The following is a 21,123-nucleotide window of genomic DNA, read 5'->3' on the forward strand; positions in this document are numbered from 1 at the left end:
CACTTACCTCCCAATAACACAACCTGCAGAAAACAATCCTCAGCATTTCCACACACCTTCCAATAAAACAACCTGCAGAAAACCCATCCTCAGCATCTTCACCCACCTCCCAATAACACAACCTGCAGAAACCCATCCTCAGCATCTCCACTCACCTTCCAATAACACAACCTGCAGAAATCCATCCTCAGCATCTTCACTCACCTCCCAATAACACAACCTGCAGAAACCCATCCTCAGCATCTCCACTCACCTCCCAATAACACAACCTGCAGAAACCCATCCTAAGCGTCTTCACTCACCTCCCAATAACACAACCTGCAGAAACCCATCCTCAGCATCTTCATTCACCTCCCAATAACACAACCTGCAGAAACCCATCCTCAGCATCTCTGCTAACATTCCAATAACACAACCTGCAGAAACCCATCCTCAGCATCTTCCCTAACCTCCCAATAACACAACCTGCAGAATCCCATCCTCAGCATCTCCACTCACCTCCAAAAACACAATCTGCAGAAACTCATCCTCAGCATCTCCACTCACCTTCCAATAACAGAACCTGCAGAAACCCATCCTCAGCATCTCCACTCACCTCCCAATAACACAACCTGCAGAAACCCATCCTCAGCATCTCCACTCACCTCCCAATATCACAACCTGCAGAAACCCATCCTCAGCATCTCCACTCACCTCCCAATAACACAACCTGCAGAAACCCATCCTCAGCATCTCCACTCACCTCCCAGTAACACAACCTGCAGAAACCCATCCTCAGCATCTCCACTCAGCTTCCAATAACACAACCTACAGAAACCCATCCTCAGCATCTCCACTTACCTTCCAATAACACAACCTGCAGAAACCCATCCTCAGTATCTTCACTAATCTTCCAATAACACAACCTGCAGAACCCATCCTCAGCATCTTCACTAATCTTCCAATAACACAACCTGCAGAACCCATCCTCAGCATCTTCACTAATCTTCCAATAACACAACCTGCAGAACCCATCTTCAGCATCTCCACTTACCTCCCAATAACACAACCTGCAGAAAACAATCCTCAGCATTTCCACACACCTTCCAATAAAACAACCTGCAGAAAACCCATCCTCAGCATCTTCACTCACCTCCCAATAACACAAGCTGCAGAAACCCATCCTCAGCATCTCTGCTAACATTCCAATAACACAACCTGCAGAAACCCATCCTCAGCATCTTCCCTAACCTCCCAATAACACAACCTGCAGAATCCCATCCTCAGCATCTCCACTCACCTCCAAAAACACAATCTGCAGAAACTCATCCTCAGCATCTCCACTCACCTTCCAATAACAGAACCTGCAGAAACCCATCCTCAGCATCTCCACTCACCTCCCAATAACACAACCTGCAGAAACCCATCCTCAGCATCTCCACTCACCTCCCAATATCACAACCTGCAGAAACCCATCCTCAGCATCTCCACTCACCTCCCAATAACACAACCTGCAGAAACCCATCCTCAGCATCTCCACTCACCTCCCAGTAACACAACCTGCAGAAACCCATCCTCAGCATCTCCACTCAGCTTCCAATAACACAACCTGCAGAAACCCATCCTCAGCATCTCCACTTACCTTCCAATAACACAACCTGCAGAAACCCATCCTCAGTATCTTCACTAATCTTCCAATAACACAACCTGCAGAACCCATCCTCAGCATCTTCACTAATCTTCCAATAACACAACCTGCAGAACCCATCCTCAGCATCTTCACTAATCTTCCAATAACACAACCTGCAGAACCCATCCTCAGCATCTCCACTTACCTCCCAATAACACAACCTGCAGAAAACAATCCTCAGCATTTCCACACACCTTCCAATAAAACAACCTGCAGAAAACCCATCCTCAGCATCTTCACTCACCTCCCAATAACACAACCTGCAGAAACCCATCCTCAGCATCTTCACTCACCTCCCAATAACACAACCTACAGAAACCCATCCTCAGCCTCTTCACTCACCTTCCAATAACACAACCTGCAGAAACCCATTCTCAGCATCTCCACTCACCTCCCAATAACACAACCTGCAGAAACCCATCCTCAGCACCTTCACTCACCTCCCAATAACACAACCTGCAGAAACCCATCCTCAGCATCTCCACTCATCTCCCAATAACACAACATGCAGAAACCCATCCTCAGCATCTCCACTCACCTCCCAATAACACAACCTGCAGAAACCCATCCTCAGCATCTCCACTCACCTCCCAATAACACAACCTGCAGAAACCCATCCTCAGCATCTCCACTCACCTCCCAATAACACAACCTGCAGAAACCCATCCTCAGCATCTTCACTCACCTCCCAATTACACAACCTGCAGAAACCCATCCTCAGCATCTCCACTGACCTCCCAATAACACAACCTTCAGAAACCCATCCTCAGCATCTTCACTCACCTCCCAATAACACAACATGCAGACACCCATCCTCAGCATCTCCACTCACCTCCCAATAACACAACCTGCAGAAACCCATCCTCAGCATCTCCACTCACCTTCCAATAACACAACCTGCAGAAACCCATCCTCAGCATCTCCACTCACCTCCCCATAACACAACCTGCAGAAACCCATCCTCAGCATCTCCACTCGCCTCCCAATAACACAACCTGCAGAAACCCATCCACAACATATTCACTAACCTTCCAATAACACAACCTGCAGAACCCCATCCTCAGCATCTCCACTCACCTCCCAATAACACAACCTGCAGAAACCCATCCTCAGCATCTCCACTCACCTCCCAATAACACAACCTGCAGAAACCTATCCTCAGCATCTCAACTCACCTCCCAATAACACAACCTTCAGAAACCCATCCTCAGCATCTCCACTCACCTCCCAATAACACAACCTGCAGAAACAATCCTCAGCATCTTCACTAACCTTCCAATAACACAACCTGCAGAACCCCATCCTCAGCATCTCCACTCATCTCCCAATTACACAACCTGCAGAAACCCATCCTCAGCATCTTCACAAATCTTCCAATAACACAACCTGCAGAAACCCATCCTCAGCATCTTCACTAACCTCCCAATAACACAACCTGCAGAAACCCAGCCTCAGCATCTTCACTAACCTTCCAATAACACAACCTGCAGAAACCCATCTTCAGCATCTTCACTAACCTCCCAATAACACAACCTGCAGAAATACATCCTCAGCATCTTCACTAACCTTCCAATTACACAACCTGCAGAAACACATCCTCAGCATCTTCACTAACCTTCCAATAACACAACCTGCAGAAACCCATCCTCAGCATCTTCACAAATCTTCCAATAACACAACCTGCAGAACCCATCCTCAGCATCTTCACTAATCTTCCAATAACACAACCTGCAGAACCCATCCTCAGCATCTTCACTAATCTTCCAATAACACAACCTGCAGAACCCATCCTCAGCATCTCCACTTACCTCCCAATAACACAACCTGCAGAAAACAATCCTCAGCATTTCCACACACCTTCCAATAAAACAACCTGCAGAAAACCCATCCTCAGCATCTTCACTCACCTCCCAATAACACAACCTGCAGAAACCCATCCTCAGCATCTTCACTCACCTCCCAATAACACAACCTACAGAAACCCATCCTCAGCCTCTTCACTCACCTTCCAATAACACAACCTGCAGAAACCCATTCTCAGCATCTCCACTCACCTCCCAATAACACAACCTGCAGAAACCCATCCTCAGCACCTTCACTCACCTCCCAATAACACAACCTGCAGAAACCCATCCTCAGCATCTCCACTCATCTCCCAATAACACAACATGCAGAAACCCATCCTCAGCATCTCCACTCACCTCCCAATAACACAACCTGCAGAAACCCATCCTCAGCATCTCCACTCACCTCCCAATAACACAACCTGCAGAAACCCATCCTCAGCATCTCCACTCACCTCCCAATAACACAACCTGCAGAAACCCATCCTCAGCATCTTCACTCACCTCCCAATTACACAACCTGCAGAAACCCATCCTCAGCATCTCCACTGACCTCCCAATAACACAACCTTCAGAAACCCATCCTCAGCATCTTCACTCACCTCCCAATAACACAACATGCAGACACCCATCCTCAGCATCTCCACTCACCTCCCAATAACACAACCTGCAGAAACCCATCCTCAGCATCTCCACTCACCTTCCAATAACACAACCTGCAGAAACCCATCCTCAGCATCTCCGCTCACCTCCCCATAACACAACCTGCAGAAACCCATCCTCAGCATCTCCACTCGCCTCCCAATAACACAACCTGCAGAAACCCATCCACAACATATTCACTAACCTTCCAATAACACAACCTGCAGAACCCCATCCTCAGCATCTCCACTCACCTCCCAATAACACAACCTGCAGAAACCCATCCTCAGCATCTCCACTCACCTCCCAATAACACAACCTGCAGAAACCTATCCTCAGCATCTCAACTCACCTCCCAATAACACAACCTTCAGAAACCCATCCTCAGCATCTCCACTCACCTCCCAATAACACAACCTGCAGAAACAATCCTCAGCATCTTCACTAACCTTCCAATAACACAACCTGCAGAACCCCATCCTCAGCATCTCCACTCATCTCCCAATTACACAACCTGCAGAAACCCATCCTCAGCATCTTCACAAATCTTCCAATAACACAACCTGCAGAAACCCATCCTCAGCATCTTCACTAACCTCCCAATAACACAACCTGCAGAAACCCAGCCTCAGCATCTTCACTAACCTTCCAATAACACAACCTGCAGAAACCCATCTTCAGCATCTTCACTAACCTCCCAATAACACAACCTGCAGAAATACATCCTCAGCATCTTCACTAACCTTCCAATTACACAACCTGCAGAAACACATCCTCAGCATCTTCACTAACCTTCCAATAACACAACCTGCAGAAACCCATCCTCAGCATCTTCACAAATCTTCCAATAACACAACCTGCAGAAACCCATCCTCAGCATCTCCACTCACCTCCCAATAACACAACCTGCAGAAACCATCCTCAGCATCTTCACTAACCTTCCAATAACACAACCTGCAGAAACACATCCTCAGCCTCTTCACTAACCTTCCAATAACACAACCTGCAGAACCCCATCCTCAGCATCTTCACAAATCTTCCAATAACACAACCTGCAGAAACACATCCTCAGCATCTTCACTCACCTCCCAAGAACACAACCTGCAGAAACCCATCCTCAGCATCTTCACTCACCTTCCAATAACACAACCTGCAGAACCCCATCCTCAGCATCTTCACAAATCTTCCAATAACACAACCTGCAGAAACCATCCTCAGCATCTTCACTAACCTTCCAATAACACAACCTGCAGAAAGCCATCCACAACATATTCGCTAACCTTCCAATAACAAAAACTGCAGAACCCCATCCTCAGCATCTCCACTAACCTCCCAATAACACAACCTGCAGAAACCCTTCCTCAGCATCGTCACTCACCTCCCAATAACACAACCTGCAGAAACCCATCATCAGCATCTCCACTAACCTCCCAATAACACCACCTGCAGAAACCCATCCTCAGCATCTTCACTCACCTCCCAATAACACAACCTGCAGAAACCCATCCTCAGCATCTTCACTAACCTCCCAATAACACAACCTGCAGAAACCCATCCTCAGCAACTTCACTAACCTCAAATTAACACAACCTGCAGAATCCCATCCGCAGCATCTCCACTCACCTCCTAATAACACAACCTGCAGAAACCATCCTCAGCATCTTCACTCACCTCCCAATAACACAACCTGCAGGAACCCATCCTCACCATCTACACTCACCTCCCAATAACACAACCTGCAGAAAACCATCCTCAGCATCTTCACTAACCTTCGAATAACCAACCTGCAGAAACCCATTTTCAGCATCTTCACTCACCTCCCAAGAACACAACCTGCAGAAACCCATCCTCAGCATCTTCACTCACCTCCCAGTAACACAACCTGCAGAAACCCATTCTCAACATCTTCACTGACCTTCCAATAACACAACCTGCAGAAACCCATCCTCAGCATCTCCACTCACCTCCCAATAACACAAACTGCAGAAACCCATCCTCAGCATCTCCACTCACCTCCCAATAACACAACCTGCTGAAACCCATCCTCAGCATCTCCACTCACCTTCCAATAACACAACCTGCAGAAACCCATCCTCAGCATCCTCACCCACCTCCCAATAACACAACCTGCAGAAACCCATCCTCAGCATCTCCACTCACCTTCCAATAACACAACCTGCAGAAACCCATCCTCAGCATCTTCACTCACCTCCCAATAACACAACCTGCAGAAACCCATCCTCAGCATCTCCACTCACCTCCCAATAACACAACCTGCAGAAACCCATCCTAAGCGTCTTCACTCACCTCCCAATAACACAACCTGCAGAAACCCATCCTCAGCATCTTCACTCACCTCCCAATAACACAACCTGCAGAAACCCATCCTCAGCATCTCTGCTAACATTCCAATAACACAACCTGCTGAAACCCATCCTCAGCATCTTCCCTAACCTCCCAATAACACAACCTGCAGAATTCCATCCTCAGCATCTCCACTCACCTCCAAAAACACAATCTGCAGAAACCCATCCTCAGCATCTCCACTCACCTTCCAATAACAGAACCTGCAGAAACCCATCCTCAGCATCTCCACTCACCTCCCAATAACACAACCTGCAGAAACCCATCCTCAGCATCTCCACTCACCTCCCAATATCACAACCTGCAGAAACCCATCCTCAGCATCTCCACTCACCTCCCAATAACACAACCTGCAGAAACCCATCCTCAGCATCTCCACTCACCTCCCTGTAACACAACCTGCAGAAACCCATCATCAGCATCTCCACTCAGCTTCCAATAACACAACCTGCAGAAACCCATCCTCAGTATCTTCACTAATCTTCCAATAACACAACCTGCAGAACCCATCCTCAGCATCTTCACTAATCTTCCAATAACACAACCTGCAGAACCCATCCTCAGCATCTTCACTAATCTTCCAATAACACAACCTGCAGAACCCATCCTCAGCATCTCCACTCACCTCCCAATAACACAACCTGCAGAAAACAATCCTCAGCATTTCCACACACCTTCCAATAAAACAACCTGCAGAAAACCCATCCTCAGCATCTTCACTCACCTCCCAATAACACAACCTGCAGAAACCCATCCTCAGCATCTTCACTCACCTCCCAATAACACAACCTGCAGAAACCCATCCTCAGCCTCTTCACTCACCTTCCAATAACACAACCTGCAGAAACCCATTCTCAGCATCTTCACTCACCTCCCAATAACACAACCTGCAGAAACCCATCCTCAGCATCTTCACTCACCTCCCAATAACACAACCTGCAGAAACCCATCCTCAGCATCTCCACTCACCTCCCAATAACACAACATGCAGAAACCCATCCTCAGCATCTCCACTCACCTCCCATGAACACAACCTGCAGAAACCCATCCTCAGCATCTCCACTCACCTCCCAATAACACAACCTGCAGAAACCCATCCTCAGCATCTCCACTCACCTCCCAATAACACAACCTGCAGAACCCCATCCTCAGCATCTTCACTCACCTCCCAATTCCACAACCTGCAGAAACCCATCCTCAGCATCTCCACTGACCTCCCAATAACACAACCTGCAGAAACCCATCCTCAGCATCTTCACTCACCTCCCAATAACACAACATGCAGAAACCCATCCTCAGCATCTCCACTCACCTCCCAATAACACAACCTGCAGAAACCCATCCTCAGCATCTCCACTCACCTTCCAATAACACAACCTGCAGAAACCCATCCTCAGCATCTCCACTCACCTCCCAATAACACAAACTGCAGAAACCCATCCTCAGCATCTCCACTCACCTTCCAATAACACAACCTGCATAAACCCATCCTCAGCATCTCCACTCACCTCCCAATAACACAACCTGCAGAAACCCATCCTCAGCATCTTCACTAACCTCCCAATAACAAAACCTGCAGAAACCCATCCTCAGCATCTCCACTTACCTTCCAATAACACAACCTGCAGAAACCCATCCTCAGTATCTTCACTAATCATCCAATAACACAACCTGCAGAACCCATTCTCAGCATCTTCACTAATCTTCCAATAACACAACCTGCAGAACCCATCCTCAGCATCTTCACTAATCTTCCAATAACACAACCTGCAGAACCCATCCTCAGCATCTCCACTTACCTCCCAATAACACAACCTGCAGAAAACTATCCTCAGCATTTCCACACACCTTCCAATAAAACAACCTGCAGAAAACCCATCCTCAGCATCTTCACTCACCTTCCAATAACACAACCTGCAGAAACCCATTCTCAGCATCTTCACTCACCTCCCAATAACACAACCTGCAGAAACCCATCCTCAGCACCTTCACTCACCTCCCAATAACACAACCTGCAGAAACCCATCCTCAGCATCTCCACTCACCTCCCAATAACACAACATGCAGAAACCCATCCTCAGCATCTCCACTCACCTCCCAAGAACACAACCTGCAGAAACCCATCCTCAGCATCTCCACTCACCTCCCAATAACACAACCTGCAGAAACCCATCCTCAGCATCTCCACTAATCTTCCAATAACACAACCTGCAGAAACCCATCCTCAGCATCTTCACTGACCTCCCAATAACAAAACCTGCAGAAACCCATCCTCAGCATCTCCACTTACCTTCCAATAACACAACCTGCAGAAACCCATCCTCAGTATCTTCACTAATCATCCAATAACACAACCTGCAGAACCCATTCTCAGCATCTTCACTAATCTTCCAATAACACAACCTGCAGAACCCATCCTCAGCATCTTCACTAATCTTCCAATAACACAACCTGCAGAACCCATCCTCAGCATCTCCACTTACCTCCCAATAACACAACCTGCAGAAAACTATCCTCAGCATTTCCACACACCTTCCAATTAAACAACCTGCAGAAAACCCATCCTCAGCATCTTCACTCACCTCCCAATAACACAACCTGCAGAAACCCATCCTCAGCATCTTCACTCACCTCCCAATAACACAACCTGCAGAAACCCATCCTCAGCCTCTTCACTCACCTTCCAATAACACAACCTGCAGAAACCCATTCTCAGCATCTTCACTCACCTCCCAATAACACAACCTGCAGAACCCCATCCTCAGCACCTTCACTAACCTCCCAATAACAAAACCTGCAGAAACCCATCCTCAGCATCTCCACTCCCCTCCCAATAACACAACCTGCAGAAACCCATCCTCAGCATCTCCACTCACCTCCCAATAACACAACCTGCAGAAACCCATCCTCAGCATCTCCACTCACCTCCCAATAACACAACCTGCAGAAACCCATCCTCAGCATCTCCACTCACCTCCCAATAACACAACCTGCAGAAACCCATCCTCAGCATCTTCACTCACCTCCCAATTCCACAACCTGCAGAAACCCATCCTCAGCATCTCCACTGACCTCCCAATAACACAACCTGCAGAAACCCATCCTCAGCATCTTCACTCACCTCCCAATAACACAACCTGCAGAAACCCATCCTCAGCATCTCCACTCACCTCCCAATAACACAACCTGCAGAAACCCATCCTCAGCATCTCCACTCACCTTCCAATAACACAACCTGCAGAAACCCATACTCAGCATCTCCACTCAACTCCCAATAACACAACCTGCAGAAACCCATCCTCAGCATCTTCACTCACCTCCCAATAACACAACCTGCAGAAACCCATCCTCAGCATCTCCACTCACCTCCCAATAACACAACATGCAGAAACCCATCCTCAGCATCTCCACTCACCTCCCATGAACACAACCTGCAGAAACCCATCCTCAGCATCTCCACTCACCTCCCAATAACACAACCTGCAGAAACCCATCCTCAGCATCTCCACTCACCTCCCAATAACACAACCTGCAGAACCCCATCCTCAGCATCTTCACTCACCTCCCAATTCCACAACCTGCAGAAACCCATCCTCAGCATCTCCACTGACCTCCCAATAACACAACCTGCAGAAACCCATCCTCAGCATCTTCACTCACCTCCCAATAACACAACATGCAGAAACCCATCCTCAGCATCTCCACTCACCTCCCAATAACACAACCTGCAGAAACCCATCCTCAGCATCTCCACTCACCTTCCAATAACACAACCTGCAGAAACCCATCCTCAGCATCTCCACTCACCTCCCAATAACACAAACTGCAGAAACCCATCCTCAGCATCTCCACTCACCTTCCAATAACACAACCTGCATAAACCCATCCTCAGCATCTCCACTCACCTCCCAATAACACAACCTGCAGAAACCCATCCTCAGCATCTTCACTAACCTCCCAATAACAAAACCTGCAGAAACCCATCCTCAGCATCTCCACTTACCTTCCAATAACACAACCTGCAGAAACCCATCCTCAGTATCTTCACTAATCATCCAATAACACAACCTGCAGAACCCATTCTCAGCATCTTCACTAATCTTCCAATAACACAACCTGCAGAACCCATCCTCAGCATCTTCACTAATCTTCCAATAACACAACCTGCAGAACCCATCCTCAGCATCTCCACTTACCTCCCAATAACACAACCTGCAGAAAACTATCCTCAGCATTTCCACACACCTTCCAATAAAACAACCTGCAGAAAACCCATCCTCAGCATCTTCACTCACCTTCCAATAACACAACCTGCAGAAACCCATTCTCAGCATCTTCACTCACCTCCCAATAACACAACCTGCAGAAACCCATCCTCAGCACCTTCACTCACCTCCCAATAACACAACCTGCAGAAACCCATCCTCAGCATCTCCACTCACCTCCCAATAACACAACATGCAGAAACCCATCCTCAGCATCTCCACTCACCTCCCAAGAACACAACCTGCAGAAACCCATCCTCAGCATCTCCACTCACCTCCCAATAACACAACCTGCAGAAACCCATCCTCAGCATCTCCACTAATCTTCCAATAACACAACCTGCAGAAACCCATCCTCAGCATCTTCACTGACCTCCCAATAACAAAACCTGCAGAAACCCATCCTCAGCATCTCCACTTACCTTCCAATAACACAACCTGCAGAAACCCATCCTCAGTATCTTCACTAATCATCCAATAACACAACCTGCAGAACCCATTCTCAGCATCTTCACTAATCTTCCAATAACACAACCTGCAGAACCCATCCTCAGCATCTTCACTAATCTTCCAATAACACAACCTGCAGAACCCATCCTCAGCATCTCCACTTACCTCCCAATAACACAACCTGCAGAAAACTATCCTCAGCATTTCCACACACCTTCCAATAAAACAACCTGCAGAAAACCCATCCTCAGCATCTTCACTCACCTCCCAATAACACAACCTGCAGAAACCCATCCTCAGCATCTTCACTCACCTCCCAATAACACAACCTGCAGAAACCCATCCTCAGCCTCTTCACTCACCTTCCAATAACACAACCTGCAGAAACCCATTCTCAGCATCTTCACTCACCTCCCAATAACACAACCTGCAGAACCCCATCCTCAGCACCTTCACTAACCTCCCAATAACAAAACCTGCAGAAACCCATCCTCAGCATCTCCACTCCCCTCCCAATAACACAACCTGCAGAAACCCATCCTCAGCATCTCCACTCACCTCCCAATAACACAACCTGCAGAAACCCATCCTCAGCATCTCCACTCACCTCCCAATAACACAACCTGCAGAAACCCATCCTCAGCATCTCCACTCACCTCCCAATAACACAACCTGCAGAAACCCATCCTCAGCATCTTCACTCACCTCCCAATTCCACAACCTGCAGAAACCCATCCTCAGCATCTCCACTGACCTCCCAATAACACAACCTGCAGAAACCCATCCTCAGCATCTTCACTCACCTCCCAATAACACAACCTGCAGAAACCCATCCTCAGCATCTCCACTCACCTCCCAATAACACAACCTGCAGAAACCCATCCTCAGCATCTCCACTCACCTTCCAATAACACAACCTGCAGAAACCCATACTCAGCATCTCCACTCAACTCCCAATAACACAAACTGCAGAAACCCATCCTCAGCATCTCCACTCACCTTCCAATAACACAACCTTCAGAAACCCATCCTCAGCATCTCCACTTACCTTCCAATAACACAACCTGCAGAAACCCATCCTCAGTATCTTCACTAATCATCCAATAACACAACCTGCAGAACCCATTCTCAGCATCTTCACTAATCTTCCAATAACACAACCTGCAGAACCCATCCTCAGCATCTTCACTCACCTCCCAATAACACAACCTGCAGAAACCCATCCTCAGCACCTTCACTCACCTCCCAATAACACAACCTGCAGAAACCCATCCTCAGCATCTCCACTCACCTCCCAATAACACAACATGCAGAAACCCATCCTCAGCATCTCCACTCACCTCCCAAGAACACAACCTGCAGAAACCCATCCTCAGCATCTCCACTCACCTCCCAATAACACAACCTGCAGAAACCCATCCTCAGCATCTCCACTAATCTTCCAATAACACAACCTGCAGAAACCCATCCTCAGCATCTTCACTAACCTCCCAATAACAAAACCTGCAGAAACCCATCCTCAGCATCTCCACTTACCTTCCAATAACACAACCTGCAGAAATCCATCCTCAGAATCTTCACTAATCATCCAATAACACAACCTGCAGAACCCATTCTCAGCATCTTCACTAATCTTCCAATAACACAACCTGCAGAACCCATCCTCAGCATCTTCACTAATCTTCCAATAACACAACCTGCAGAACCCATCCTCAGCATCTCCACTTACCTCCCAATAACACAACCTGCAGAAAACTATCCTCAGCATTTCCACACACCTTCCAATAAAACAACCTGCAGAAAACCCATCCTCAGCATCTTCACTCACCTCCCAATAACACAACCTGCAGAAACCCATCCTCAGCATCTTCACTCACCTCCCAATAACACAACCTGCAGAAACCCATCCTCAGCCTCTTCACTCACCTTCCAATAACACAACCTGCAGAAACCCATTCTCAGCATCGTCACTCACCTCCCAATAACACAACCTGCAGAACCCCATCCTCAGCACCTTCACTAACCTCCCAATAACAAAACCTGCAGAAACCCATCCTCAGCATCTCCACTCCCCTCCCAATAACACAACCTGCAGAAACCCATCCTCAGCATCTCCACTCACCTCCCAATAACACAACCTGCAGAAACCCATCCTCAGCATCTCCACTCACCTCCCAATAACACAACCTGCAGAAACCCATCCTCAGCATCTCCACTCACCTCCCAATAACACAACCTGCAGAAACCCATCCTCAGCATCTTCACTCACCTCCCAATTCCACAACCTGCAGAAACCCATCCTCAGCATCTCCACTGACCTCCCAATAACACAACCTGCAGAAACCCATCCTCAGCATCTTCACTCACCTCCCAATAACACAACCTGCAGAAACCCATCCTCAGCATCTCCACTCACCTCCCAATAACACAACCTGCAGAAACCCATCCTCAGCATCTCCACTCACCTTCCAATAACACAACCTGCAGAAACCCATACTCAGCATCTCCACTCAACTCCCAATAACACAAACTGCAGAAACCCATCCTCAGCATCTCCACTCACCTTCCAATAACACAACCTTCAGAAACCCATCCTCAGCATCTCCACTCACCTTCCAATAACACAACCTGCAGAAACCCATCCTCAGCATCTCCACTCACGTCCCAATAACACAACCTGCAGAAACCCATCCTCAGCACCTCCACTCACCTCCCAATAACACAACCTGCAGAAACCCATCCTCAGCATCTCCACTCACCTCCCAATAACACAACCTGCAGAAACCCATCCTAAGCGTCTTCACTCACCTCCCAATAACACAACCTGCAGAAACCCATCCTCAGCATCTTCACTCACCTCCCAATAACACAACCTGCAGAAACCCATCCTCAGCATCTCCGCTAACATTCCAATAACACAAGCTGCAGAAACCCATCCTCAGCATCTTCCCTAACCTCCCAATAACACAACCTGCAGAATCCCATCCTCAGCATCTCCACTCACCTCCCAATAACACAACCTGCAGAAACCCCATCGTCAGCATCTCCACTCACCTTCCAATAACAGAACCTGCAGAAACCCATCCTCAGCATCTCCACTCACCTCCCAATAACACAACCTGCAGAAACCCATCCTCAGCATCTCCACTCACCTCCCAATATCACAACCTGCAGAAACCCATCCTCAGCATCTTCACTCACCTCCCAATAACACAACCTGCAGAAACCCATCCTCAGCATCTCCACTCACCTCCCAGTAACACAACCTGCAGAACCCCATCCTCAGCATCTCCACTCAGCTTCCAATAACACAACCTGCAGAAACCCATCCTCAGCATCTCCACTTACCTTCCAATAACACAACCTGCAGAAACCCATCCTCAGTATCTTCACTAATCTTCCAATAAGACAACCTGCAGAACCCATCCTCAGCATCTTCACTAATCTTCCAATAACACAACCTGCAGAACCCATCCTCAGCATCTTCACTAATCTTCCAATAACACAACCTGCAGAACCCATCCTCAGCATTTCCACTTACCTCCCAATAACACAACCTGCAGAAAACAATCCTCAGCATTTCCATACACCTTCCAATAAAACAACCTGCAGAAAACCCATCCTCAGCATCTTCACTCACCTCCCAATAACACAACCTGCAGAAACCCATCCTCAGCATCTTCACTCACCTCCCAATAACACAACCTGCAGAAACCCATCCTCAGCCTCTTCACTCACCTTCCAATAACACAACCTGCAGAAACCCATTCTCAGCATCTTCACTCACCTCCCAATAACACAACCTGCAGAAACCCATCCTCAGCACCTTCACTCACCTCCCAATAACACAACCTGCAGAAACCCATCCTCAGCATCTCCACTCCCCTCCCAATAACACAACCTGCAGAAACCCATCCTCAGCACCTCCACTCACCTCCCAATAACACAACCTGCAGAAACCCATCCTCAGCATCTCCACTCACCTCCCAATAACACAACCTGCAGAAACCCATCCACAACATCTCCACTCACCTCCCAATAACACAACCTGCAGAAACCCATCCTCAGCATCTTCACTCACCTCCCAATTACACAACCTGCAGAAAACCATCCTCAGCATCTCCACTGACCTCCCAATAACACAACCTGCAGAAACCCATCCTCAGCATCTTCACTCACCTCCCAATAACACAACCTGCAGAAACCCATCCTCAGCATCTCCACTCACCTCCCAATAACACAACCTGCAGAAACCCATCCTCGGCATCTCCACTCACCTTCCAATAACACAACCTGCAGAAACCCATCCTCAGCATCTCCACTCACCTCCCAATAACACAAACTGCAGAAACCCATCCTCAGCATCTCCACTCACCTTCCAATAACACAACCTGCAGAAACCCATCCTCAGCATCTCCACTCACCTTCCAATAACACAACCTGCAGAAACCCATCCTCAGCATCTCCACTCACCTCCCAATAACACAACCTGCAGAAACCCATCCTCAGCATCTTCACTAACCTCCCAATAACAAAACCTGCAGAAACCCATCCTCAGCATCTCCACTTACCTTCCAATAACACAACCTGCAGAAACCCATCCTCAGTATCTTCACTAATCTTCCAATAACACAACCTGCAGAACCCATCCTCAGCATCTTCACTAATCTTCCAATAACACACCTGCAGAACCCATCCTCAGCATCTTCACTAATCTTCCAATAACACAAGCTGCAGAACCCATCCTCAGCATCTCCACTTACCTCCCAATAACTCAACCTGCAGAAAACAATCCTCAGCATTTCCATACACCTTCCAATAAAACAAACTGCAGAAAACCCATCCTCAGCATCTTCACTCACCTCCCAATAACACAACCTGCAGAAACCCATCCTCAGCATCTTCACTCACCTCCCAATAACACAACCTGCAGAAACCCATCCTCAGCATCTTCACTCACCTCCCAATAACACAACCTGCAGAAACCCATCCTCAGCACCTTCACTCACCTCCCAATAACACAACCTGCAGAAACCCATCCTCAGCATCTCCACTCCCCTCCCAATAACACAACCTGCAGAAACCCATCCTCAGCATCTCCACGCACCTCCCAATAACACAACCTGCAGAAACCCATCCTCAGCATCTCCACTCACCTCCCAATAACACAACCTGCAGAAACCCATCCTCAACATCTCCACTCACCTCCCAATAACACAGCCTGCAGAAACCCATCCTCAGCATCTTCACTCACCTCCCAATTACACAACCTGCAGAAACCCATCCTCAGCGTCTACACTGACCTCCCAATAACACAACCTGCAGAAACCCATTCTCAGCATCTTCACTCACGTCCCAATAACACAACCTGCAGAAACCCATCCTCAGCATCTCCACTCACCTCCCAATAACACAACCTGCAGAAACCCATCCTCGGCATCTCCACTCACCTTCCAATAACACAACCTGCAGAAACCCATCCTCAGCATCTCCTCTCACCTCCCAATAACACAAACTGCAGAAACCCATCCTCAGCATCTCCACTCACCTTCCAATAACACAACCTGCAGAAACCCATCCTCAGCATCTCCACTCACCTTCCAATAACACAACCTGCAGAAACCCATCCTCAGCATCTCCACTCACCTCCCAATAACACAACCTGCAGAAACCCATCCTCAGCATCTTCACTAACCTCCCAATAACAAAACCTGCAGAAACCCATCCTCAGCATCTCCACTTACCTTCCAATAACACAATCTGCAGAAACCCATCCTCAGTATCTTCACTAATCTTCCAATAACACAACCTGCAGAACCCATCCTCAGCATCTTCACTAATCTTCCAATAACACAACCTGCAGAACCCATCTTCAGCATCTTCACTAATCTTCCAATAAATCAACCTGCAGAACCCATCCTCAGCATCTCCAGTTACCTCCCAATAACACAACCTGCAGAAAACAATCCTCAGCATTTCCACACACCTTCCAATAAAACAACCTGCAGAAAACCCATCCTCAGCATCTTCACTCACCTCCCAATAACACAACCTGCAGAAAACCCATCCTCAGCATCTTCACTCACCTCCCAATAACACAACCTGCAGAAACCCATCCTCAGCATCTTCACTCACCTCCCAATAACACAACCTGCAGAAACCCATCCTCAGCCTCTTCACTCACCTTCCAATAACACAACCTGCAGAAACCCATTCTCAGCATCTTCACTCACCTCCCAATAACACAACCTGCAGAAACCCATCCTCAGCACCTTCACTAACCTCCCAATAACACAACCTGCAGAAACCCATCCTCAGCATCTCCACTCCCCTCCCAATAACACAACCTGCAGAAACCCATCCTCAGCATCTCCACTCACCTCCCAATAACACAACCTGCAGAAACCCATCCTCAGCATCTCCACTCACCTCCCAATAATACAGACTGCAGAAACCCATCCTCAGCATCTTCACTCACCTCCCAATAACACAACCTGCAGAAACCCATCCTCAGCATCTCCACTGACCTCCCAATAACACAACCTGCAGAAACCCATCCTCAGCATCTTCACTCACCTCCCAATAACACAACCTGCAGAAACCCATCCTCAGCATCTCCACTCACCTCCCAATAACACAACCTGCAGAAACCCATCCTCAGCATCTCGACTCACCTTCCAATAACACAACCTGCAGAAACCCATACTCAGCATCTCCACTCACCTCCCAATAACACAAACTGCAGAAACCCATCCTCAGCATCTCCACTCACCTTCCAATAACACAACCTGCAGAAGCCCATCCTCAGCATCTCTACTCACCTTCCAATAACACAACCTGCAGAAACCCATCCTCAGCATCTCCACTCACCTCCCAATAACACAATCTGCAGAAACCCATCCTCAGCATCTTCACTAACCTTCCAATAACAAAACCTGCAGAAACCCATCCTCAGCACCTCCACTCACCTCCCAATAACACAAACTGCAGAAACCCAACCTCAGCATCTCCACTCACCTCCCAATAACACAACCTGCAGGAACCCATCCTCAGCATCTCCACTCACCTCCCAATAACACAACCTGCAGAAACCCATCCTCAGCATCTCCACTCTCCTTCCAATAACAAAACCTGCAGAAACCCATACTCAGCATCTCCACTCACCTTCCAATGACAGAACCTGCAGAAACCCATCCTCAGCACTTTCACTCACCTCCAAATAACACAACCTGCAGAAACCCATCCTCAGCATCTTCACTCACCTCCCAATAACACAAACTGCAGAAACCCATCCACAGCATCTGCACTAACCTCCCAATAACACAACCTGCAGGAATCCATCCTCAGCATCTTCACTCACCTCCCAATAACACAACCTGCAGAAACCCATCCTCAGCACCTTCACTAACCTCCCAATAACACAACCTGCAGAAACCCATCCTCAGCATCTCCACTCCCCTCCCAATAACACAACCTGCAGAAACCCATCCTCAGCATCTCCACTCACCTCCCAATAACACAACCTGCAGAAACCCATCCTCAGCATCTTCACTCACCTCCCAATTACACAACCTGCAGAAACCCATCCTCAGCATCTCCACTGACCTCCCAATAACACAACCTGCAGAAACCCATCCTCAGCATCTTCACTCACCTCCCAATAACACAACCTGCAGAAACCCATCCTCAGCATCTCCACTCACCTCCCAATAACACAACCTGCAGAAACCCATCCTCAGCATCTCCACTCACCTTCCAATAACACAACCTGCAGAAACCCATACTCAGCATCTCCACTCACCTCCCAATGACACAAACTGCAGAAACCCATCCTCAGCATCTCCACTCACCTTCCAATAACACAACCTGCAGAAGCCCATCCTCAGCATCTCCACTCACCTTCCAATAACACAACCTGCAGAAACCCATCCTCAGCATCTCCACTCACCTCCCAATAACACAATCTGCAGAAACCCATCCTCAGCATCTTCACTAACCTTCCAATAACAAAACCTGCAGAAACCCATCCTCAGCACCTCCACTCACCTCCCAATAACACAACCTGCAGAAACCCAACCTCAGCATCTCCACTCACCTCCCAATAACACAACCTGCAGGAACCCATCCTCAGCATCTCCACTCACCTCCCAATAACACAACCTGCAGAAACCCATCCTCAGCATCTCCACTCACCTTCCAATAACAAAACCTGCAGAAACCCATAATCAGCATCTCCACTCACCTTCCAATGACAGAACCTGCAGAAAACCATCCTCAGCACCATCACTCACCTCCAAATAACACAACCTGCAGAAACCCATCCTCAGCATCTTCACTCACCTCCCAATTACACAACCTGCAGAAACCCATCCTCAGTATCTTCGCTCACCTCCCAATAACACAACCTGCAGAAACCCATCCTCAGCATCTCCACTCACCTCCCAATAACACAACCTGCAGAAACCCATCCTCAGCATCTCCACTCACCTCCCAATAACACAACCTGCAGAAACCCATCCTCAGCATCTCCACTCACCTCCCAATAACACAACCTGCAGAAACCCATCCTCAGCATCTCCACTCACCTCCCAATAACACAACCTGCAGAAATCCATCCTCAGCATCTCCACTCACCTCCCAATAACACAACCTGCAGAAACCCATACTCAGCATCTCCACTCACCTCCCAATAACACAAACTGCAGAAACCCATCCTCAGCATCTCCACTCACCTTCCAATAACACAACCTGCAGAAGCCCATCCTCAGCATCTCTTCTCACCTTCCAATAACACAACCTGCAGAAACCCATCCTCAGCATCTCCACTCACCTCCCAATAACACAACCTGCAGAAACCCATCCTCAGCATCTTCACTAACCTCCCAATAACAAAACCTGCAGAAACCCATCCTCAGCACCTCCACTCACCTCCCAATAACACAACCTGCAGAAACCCATCCTCAGCATCAACACTCACCTTCCAATAACACAACCTGCAGGAACCCATCCTCAGCATCTCCACTCACCTCCCAATAACACAACCTGCAGAAACCCATCCTCAGCATCTCCACTCATCTTCCAATAACAAAACCTGCAGAAACCCATACTCAGCATCTCCACTCACCTTCCAATGACAGAACCTGCAGAAACCCATCCTCAGCATCTCCACTCACCTCCCAATAACACAACCTGCAGAAACCCATCCTCAGCATCTCCACTCACCTTCCAACTACAGAACCTGCAGAAACCCATCCTCAGCATCTTCACTCACCTCCCAATAACACAACCTGCAGAAACCCATCCTCAGCATCTTCACTCACCTCCCAATAACACAAACTGCAGAAACCCATCCACAGCATCTCCACTAACATCCCAATAACACAACCTGCAGAAACCCATCCTCAGCATCTTCACTCACCTTCCAATAACATAACCTGCAGAAACCCATCCTTAGCAACTCCACTCACCTCCCAATAACACAACCTGCAGAAACCCTCCTCAGCATCTTCAATAACCTCCCAATAACACAACCTGCAGAAACCCATCCTCAGCATCTTCACTCACCTTCCAGTAACACAACCTGCAGAAACACATCCTGAGCATCTCCACTCACCTTCCAATAACAGAACCTGCAGAAACCCTCCTCAGCATCTTCAATAACCTTCCAATAACAAAACATGTAGAAATTCATCCTCAACATCTCCACTCACCTCCCAATAACACAACCTGCAGAAAACCCTTCTCAGCATCTTAACTCACCTCCCAATAACACAACCTGCAGAAACACATACTCAGCATCTCCACTCACCTTCCGATGACAGAACCTGCAGAAACCCATCCTCAGCATCTCCACTCACCTTCCAATAACACAACCTGCAGAAACCCTCCT

Source organism: Scyliorhinus torazame, chromosome 5 (genome assembly GCF_047496885.1).
Source record: "Scyliorhinus torazame isolate Kashiwa2021f chromosome 5, sScyTor2.1, whole genome shotgun sequence".
Classification (NCBI taxonomy): domain Eukaryota; kingdom Metazoa; phylum Chordata; class Chondrichthyes; order Carcharhiniformes; family Scyliorhinidae; genus Scyliorhinus; species Scyliorhinus torazame.